The sequence below is a fragment of the Pinus tabuliformis genome, chromosome 1_2 (assembly GCF_031772625.1).
Source record: "Pinus tabuliformis cultivar Carrire ecotype Pingquan chromosome 1_2, CPIR1, whole genome shotgun sequence".
Lineage (NCBI taxonomy): Eukaryota > Viridiplantae > Streptophyta > Pinopsida > Pinales > Pinaceae > Pinus > Pinus tabuliformis.
Window position 1 is genome coordinate 904,098,637 of NC_142298.1, and position 8,855 is coordinate 904,107,491.

General features: G+C 39.4%; 1 pseudogene; it reads left to right on the forward strand.

Annotated features, from left to right (window-relative positions):
- The first annotated feature begins 2,637 nt into the window (after positions 1-2,637).
- On the forward strand, positions 2,638-3,868 carry LOC149208880 (uncharacterized; annotated as a pseudogene).
- The last annotated feature ends 4,987 nt before the right edge of the window (positions 3,869-8,855 follow it).

Sequence of the window (8,855 nt, forward strand, 5' to 3'; positions counted from 1 at the left end):
CTCACGCTTATCTCGCCTTATGAAATATGTTGTGCCTTTGGTTAAATCTCTACTCATGTTGTCCTTGTCCCATATACATCCCTGAAGCTCGATCACTTCATAAAATCTTTTCCAAAATCTCTTTTCACTTACTAGCCTAAGGTCATCTTAGACTGTTTTCAATCATTTATTCTCTGAGAGTGACTCGGAGAGAGCCCTCTCCTGCTCTGGTAGGGCTAGCTACCAGACTGAGCGTGGTTTGTGGTTACCCTAATTTTCTCCTTCTTTCAGCCTAAGGCAGATTTAGGTGCTAACATAGTGGCAACTCCATTGGGGATGAAATGGTTTACTTGTAGATTGTTTTACCCCAGCACATATCTCAAGTTCAGAGTTAATTGTTGATGGTGAACAACGATCAGACATAAGAAGACGACTGAAATCATTCACCTTGCGACTCCATTCACTGAGGAATCCAACAATCAATCCTTCATGGTGACTCCACTGCAGAGGGATCAGTAGCTTTGAGATTTCTTAAGATGGATCAGATTGGAAGAAGATACGCTCCCATGAGCTGAGATCACATCCCAGGTTTTTGAAATAAAATGCCCAAGGTAGATTGGTCAAAGAATTTGCCTGTGTTCAGAAATGTGGAAGGTAATGACGCTGCTCTTCATCTGGTGAAATTTCACATCCATGTGCATAGATTAAAGATCAATTTTCCTAAAGACTGTTTGATGAAAATGTTTATGGCTACCCTAGAAGATGAAGCCCGATCTTGGTATGAAAGTTTTCCACCTGCTTCCATTTATTGTCTAAAGGATTTTCATTCAATATTAATTGAAAGATATAAAGACTCTTATCCATCATTAAATCTAGTTCATGACTGTTGCAAACACGCTTCTACTTTCATTGAGAGCCTTCAAAAATACTATGAGGATGATAATTTTATGGATGATGAGATCATGGAAGCCTTGGATGAGAATCCATTTCAGCAACATGAAGAGAAACTAGAGGAGTCCTGTCAAGATGCTCAGGAAAATTTGCAGCAGAATCAAGATCTTTGTACGGTGGAAAATGAAGAAATTTTTCATCTTGACAGTCAATGTGAATTACATGAAATAGATTAGCAGGTTGAAGAGTTCCATATGGCTGAAAATGAGGAAAGAAGAAGTTTTATTTCAGACCTGGTTGAAATAAACGAGGATACATAGGAAAATGATGTTCCAATCTCAGAAAATGATGATGATAAACCAAATCGAGAAACAGATTGTGATGAGGAAAAACATGTTGTTCCAGATCTCATAGAAGAGAATTGCATTGTTGAGGCTGCCTCAAATGAAGAAGATAGAGTTCCAGGCCTAACTGCCCTCATCTCATCAAAACATAGCCTTCCGACCAAGGTAATCCAGTCAATTCATGAACATCAAGAGGATATCTTTGTTCAAGTAGGTGAAAAAGTTTCTCTGGATGAATTTATGATAGATGATAGAGATGTCATGCTTGAGTTTCAAGAATCATCCAAAGATGCTTTTATTATGATTAATGAATGTAATAAGGAACATGAAAATCTGGCTATCATATCATATGAAGATAACCTACAGTACATTTACACCGCAGAAGATCAAAGCATTCATGATTTCCATTCAGATTCTTCTTCATATGTTTCATGTGCTGAAATGTTTTTCCAAGAAGAGATCTGCTCATCTATTTATTCAGAATTTTTTGGGGACCAGGAGCAGATTTTTACTGAAGTACATTTTGAGGAAAGATCAGAAGCAGGTGAAAAGAACACCTTGTTCTTTCAGCAGGGGGTGGCAATGGAAAATCTTCATGTTTTTCAAGATCCTCTGGCAAGTTTGTGGCAGCCAACAGTGACAGTGATTATTGGAGGGTTCAGTGGTGAAGGAGGTCAGGGTCAAATAGCTTTTTGTATGCCCAGTTACAAGTATCTACGGTTGACCCAGAGATTTGATCAAGAGAATCAATCAAGGAGGTATCTACTTGGTTGGTTACATTGGAAGACACATTACACATGATTGTACATATTGCATTAGTACGCAGGTGGCCGTCATCATGATTTGAAACCCTCGAATCTTGATGGACTGCTTCCATTGAATAAGTTTTGTCAGTTCTTGTTTTAGTTAAGCTCGGGTCTTGGAATTTTGAGTTAGTTTTCCAGAGTTAAGTTTTTCAGTCATTTCAGTTCGCACTGAGTTAGTTTGAGTCAAGTTTCAGTAAATAAATTGAGTCATGTTGGTTTGTCAGATTAATGGACTCCATAGCCCAATGGATGAAGGCATTGTTTTCTCTCCCAAAGATCTGCAGTTCTTGGCAACTCCACGGAGCGGCAGTTGCCATCCCAATTGGAGCCAATGTTAGACTCAGTTTTGTCAATCCTCTGTCAGAGTCAAATTCACCAAGGTTCATTTCTCGTCATTTACAGTCATCAAATGCCATTTTGGTAAAAAAGAGTCATTTTAATTCTTGAGCCCAGGGTTGCCACCAATTAGTATGGAATTGACTTCTGATGGGGATGATATTCCACCAGGAGCAACTCTAATTGCACACTTTCTTCATCATCTTGCTGGTCAGATGGATTTTAAAATGGAGATCTTTACTCTGGGCCCATTGTCACAAGCCTTGGAGTTCTTCACATAGATGAAGAATGCAGGTTGTCACCCTAACCTATGCATTTTCAATGCTATCATTGCTATGTACGGAAAGAATTTAAAAAGATGATGTTAGTGTTTGATGAAATGAGGTCTAGTGGCCATATCCCTGATAGAGTCACATGGAATACTCTGGTGGCTGTCTGTGGGACAAATGGTAAGCATATGCATGTTGCTAACGTTTTTAAGGAAATGATGCAAGCTGGATTCGTTCCAGATTGAGACACTTACAATACCCTGATTGGCGCTTATGCTAAGAGTGGATCAGTTGAGATGGCTCTGGAAACATATGGCCAAATGATAAAAGCGGGATTTTTCCCTAATCTCTCTACTTATAATGCTCTTATGAATGCATTTGCCAAGAAAGGGCAGTGGTAGGAAGCTGAATCTGTTTTGGCAGATATGAAGGACAAGGGTTATAAACCAAATGAAAATGCTTATGCTTCCCTGTTGCATGCTCATGCAAATGGTAATCATATAGCGCGGTTGAGGATCCTTGCAGAAGATATACATTCTGGAGTCATTCATCCCAGTTGGGTACTCCTGAAAATGCTTGTGCTTGTATATGGCAAATGTAATTTATTAAAGGAGACAGAGGGTGCCTTTTTAGAATTGAAAAGAAGGGGTTTTTCCCTAGATTTGGTAACTTACAATACCATGATAGTCATCTATGGAAAGCATGGATTCATTGATCAAGCATTTGATATGTTAGAAAACATGAAACAAAATGGTTGGAAACTAGATTTGATTACATACGACTCCTTAATAAGCATGTATGGTAGAGAAGGCAACTGCAAGAAATCAGAAGCTATTCCAAGCGAGATGAAAATGGTTGGCAAGAAAGCCACAGGTTGGGTCATTACAACATTGTCATCAATGCGTACCGCAAACAGGGTCTTATGCAGGATGCTTCAAGGATTTTTTCTGAAATGATGGATTCAGGAGTACGTCCTTGCATTGTCACTTACAATACTTTTGTTGCTGGTTGTTCAAACCTGGCAATGTTTGAGGAGGCTATGAACGTCTTGAACTACATGAAGAAACATCGTTACATGCCTAACGAGCACACCTATAATGCCATTGTAGATGGTTACTGTAAACTAGGAAGATTCCAAGCAGCATCTGATGTTGTTAATAAAATTTGACAAACTGATAAGACTTTTGACCACAAAAAAGCTATACAGACTTTCACAGCGTGTAACAGAGCGTCAAAAAACTGATTCTTCTGAATCAGTCCCTTCTATTATGCACTGAGAGCAACCTGTTGATAGCTGCAATATCTTGAGCCTCAAATGTTGTTATTTGATAACCAAGGATTGTAAAACCTTAGTGGTGCATGCCAGACTTCCCCCAATTGGCTCTGTATGCCATTAAGCTCACTTATCTCCATTTCGGAAGGAGTTTGTACCATAGAGGTAAACTGGGAAAAAAATGTGCTTGAGTTTGCCTGCGCAGCGCACTGGGCAGTGTTGCGGTGCACTGAACATGCGCGGCGCACTAGGTGCTTTTACACAGTGCAAATATACACTGGCGCGCCACACTCACCAGGCGCGGCCCACTGGGCAGAGTACGTGGTGCACAAAGCTAGAACAAAATTTTTTGCCTCTGCTCTATTAAAAAAACTCAAATTCTTTGCTCCAAATGAATTTGTAAGGCTGTCACCTCTAGCAAATGGTGGGATGTATGTGGGCATGAGCGCTATAAAGATTTCCGATCTTGATTTTATTCGGAAATGAATGGTATTATATTTCTCCACGATCTATCTCAGCGGAAAACAAAAACAAACCTGCAGAAATGGGCCGCGGAGATCGCTAGCATGGGAAACATTTTCAGCTCCTCTGGGTCTAAGAAACATAGCTGGTATTCCAGTCCCATTCCTTATTGTTGGTACTAAAGCTGATATCGCACCAAAGGATGGTGGGAAAAGTAGCAACAACAATCTTGTTGATGCTGCTCGTCAGTGGGTTGAAAGTCTTTCTGGATGAGGCCGAACTTCAGTTGGGAGATTATATCTACCCAGAAATAAAAAATGCCATTTTCAATGCCTCCATTCATATTACTATATTTTCTAAGCATTACATTGAATCACTTCCTTGCTTGCGTGAGCTCTATTGGATTTGGCACCCAAATCATCAGCGCAAAATTATACATGTTTTCTGTGACATTGAGCCTTGTGACCTGCGAGAAATCAACAGAGAACCTTATGCAAAAGCATTCCAAGTGCACCAACGCAATGACAAAATCAAGACGGAAGAGGTGGAGGAGTGGAAGAAAGCTCTCAGAGAGGTACCAAAAAATTTCTGTGAAGGCTTCAAAAGTGATATAAGTGATTACGACAATGTTTTGGACAAGATTCTGTAAAGCGTGTTCAACGATGTGAAGTGGGGGCATCTTCAGATCCCAAAATATCCTTGTGGACTCGACTAGGCCTTGAAGAATTTAGAAAATTAAATTGAGAAACAAAGCGTGACGAAATTGATAGGGATTTCAGGAATAACCAGAATTGGGAAGTCGTCTCTCACTAAACATTATTTTAACTTGAGAAGTTGGTCTTTTAGCAGGTTTTGCTATGTGTCTAACATAGGGGAACGAAAAGGTAATTTAACATCTTTGTAGCTGCAGATTGTTGGTGCTCTCCGTGGTAATGATATTGACATTCCAGATACCGAAACCGGGAAGACAATTTTACAGAATAGTGTAAAAGGGTTCAAAATTCTGATTGTTCTGGATGATGTGGATGAGAGGGAGCAAATAAAGAGACTACTAGACATTGATGCAATGCAGCCTGGTAGTAAGATCTTGGTATCATGTCGTGATAAGAAAATACTTGAAGGATATAATCCTTTGTGGTATAATTTGAAGACATTAGAGAAAATGCATGCCAAGAAGCCCTTCTGTCATCATACCTTCACTGAAGCAGAACCATTGGAAGGATATAAAGATTTGGTGGAGGACATTTTGGACATTTGTGGGAGGGTTGCCCTTCTGTTTAGAATATTGGGGTGAATAGCTTGCTTTCACCAATCATATAGTAGGGAAGCAGATGTATGGAGTATTGGTGTGATAATGTACATCTTACTATGTGGTAGTCGACCTTTCTGGGCACACTCTGAATCAGGAATTTTTCGTGAAGTTTTGAGCACTGAACCTAATTTTGATGATGCACCATGGCCTTCTATCTCTCCTGAGGCTAAGGATTTTGTGAAAAGGCTTCTTAACAAAGATATACGCAAAAGAATGAGTGCAGCTCAGGCCCTTTCTCATCCATGGCTTTGTGGGAAACATGTAATTCCATTAGATATTTCGGTGTACAAACATGTTAAAGCTTATCTCCGCTGCTTACCATTCAAACGTGCAGCTCTCAAGAATAAGGAGTTGATGTGACCAAATGGTTCCAGGCACTGGTGAAATCATTAAGTGAGGACGAATTGGTGTACCTCAGAGCTCAGTTTAAGCTCCTGCAACCTGATAACGATGCCAGGATTTCTCTAGAAAATTTTAAATCAGCTCTAATGAGAAATTCGACAGAGGCCATGAAGGAATCCAAGGTTCCAGATATACTAAATTTGATGGATCTATCGCTAATTACAAAAATTGGTTTTAAACGGCAAAAGAGAAGGTGAAAGGTCAAACGCCCAATTAAATGAAGAATACCTACGACAGCCGAAAAATAGGAAACGATGGTCTATTTCTGACTTCAGTTACAATTTCAAGGGATTCACCTATAGATGTCACTTTTTTATATCCGAGCAAAATGCAACGCTGCTCCTTTAGCAATGGATGGCCTTTCATCTTCAGTTAGTAAGGATTAAATCATCCCATATTCTGAGTCGATTCATTTTTTTGATAGAGGGAGTCTATTTATTTGTATAGAAAATTTTTGAAAAGGGTTTTGAGTTCTGAGAAAAAGTGTGGGAAGAAAAAACCCAGCACTATCACTGTACAGTTTTGACAGAGAAATAATTAAATGGTGCAGCTCTGATTTATAAGATCCTTGCGGTATGAGTTTTGGCAATGTGTTTTTCTCTCTGTTTCATATGTATCATGTGTTGTTTTGCAGTCCATTCATAATTGTTTCCAGCTGAATACTTTCAAGTGAGAAAGGTAGAATTCAGTCATTGCTCTGCCTTGAGGAAGTGTTCAGTCTTTATGTGTTTTCTTCTGCCTGGAAAGGATTCATATGTTAATGCCCTTTTCAGCTTTCTTAAACAATCTTTTCACCCCATATAATTTCAATTCGATTGCTAAAATCTCATGCTTATGTCACCTTATGAAATATCCTGTGCCTTTGGTTAAATCTTTGCTCATGCTGTCCTTGTCCCATATACATCCCAAAATCTCAGGCACTTCATAAAATCTTTTCCAAAATCCCTTTTCACTTACTAGCCTAAGGTAAACATTATATTGTAGGTCATCTCAGATTGTTTTCAATCATTTATTCGTTGAGCGTGACTCGGAGAGAGCCCTCTCCTGCTCTGGTAGGGCTAGCTACCAGACTGAGCGTGGTTTGTGGTTACCCTAATTTTCGCCTTCTTTCAGCCTAAGGTGGATTTAGGTGCTAACATAGGGAATCCTTTACAGTGTCAAAGGAAGCTTGCGCAACCCGATCCCAGTTGAAGGGTACTTCTTTTTTCAAAAGACATGTATAACCTTTAGCAAGTTCAGCGTAATTTGGAATGAACCTCCTTAGAAAGTTCACTTTCCTTTGGAGTTTCTGAATTTGAAGCAAATTTGAAGGTGGGGGCATGTTGATGATTGCATAAACCTTACATGGATCGAGTCGAAACCCATCCTTAGAAACTACGAAACCAAGTAAATGACCAGAACCGACACAAAACACACACTTGTGTGGATTGAGTCGTATCTTGTACTATTGGCAATGTAGAAATATAGCTCTCAAATGTTGTGGATGATCAGTCCACATTCACGAATGAGCCGGTAGATCATCGAGATATGGTTGAATGATGTGCTTGATGTCATGGAAGGCGTAGTTCATTGCCCTATGAAAAGTTGCCCCTGTGTTATTTAAACCGAAAGGTAGTTTACTGTACGCGAATGTGCCCCACAGACATATAAATGTAGTTTTTGACTGGTTTTGTGGATGGATGTTTATTTGATTATATCTAGAAAATCCATCCATGAATGAAAAGATTTCGCATCTAGCGCATTCATCAATTATCTGGTCGATGAAGTGTGCAGGGTAGTTGTCCTTCGGACAAGCTTGATTTAAATCCATGTAATCAACACACACTCTAATCGTTCCTTACTTTTTCAGGACAGGAACAATATTCGATACCTAATCAGTTAGGGGAACAAGGTAAATGAAACCATCATGTAAAAGTTTTTTAACCTCCACCTTGACGACAACGGCTTTCTTCGGGTGAACCTGTCAAAGTCATTGTCATACTGGTTTGACATCTGGATACATCTTGATTTCATGTTCAATGATGCTCAAGTCAATGCTTGACATTTATTCATATGACCATGCAAAGACATCTCTGAATTTGTGAAAGAGAGTAGAGTATATTTCCAGTTCTGAAGAAGAGCAAGATTTTTCAACATGAATATTCTCTACAACATTAGGTTTGGTCGAGATATTTATGGTGATAGTTTCTTCAATATTGGACAGGTTTTGCTCAGAATCCATCATATTTACAGTATTTGATAGAAAATCAAAAACTGAAGGATGATCAAGGTCGTTGGAATAATCTTCATCATTATCTTGGAGATGGGAATGATGGTGGTAATCTTCCCATGGTGCCTCTCCTATCATCATTGACTGAATGATTCCTTCATCTGTAGTATGTATATGTGACCAAGGATCTGAAGAGGTGCCATATTCTAGAGACCTATCTATCTAAACACTCGACGAGTGTTGATTTTGGTTTGCCACCCAGGCTAAGAAAATTGATTGCTACAAAATTTCTATGCGGCTTGGAGGCAATACCTGGTGATGATCCATGCTAACCAAATGTTCGGAAATCTTCTTAATCTTTGCTGATGTAGAAGATACCATATTACAGGTTTCCACCATGGCCACTTCCGCCAAATTGCTCGGAGGCGGGAGGGCAAAAGTACCCATTAAGGTAGGGTCTTTTGTTTCCTCTTTGGTTATCTGACTTGAATGATGAATCTTTTGGCTATTTTTGCAGGGATAGTGGCATGCCTTGACAAAGGAAGACCAGGTATGTGCCTGGAGAATTCAAC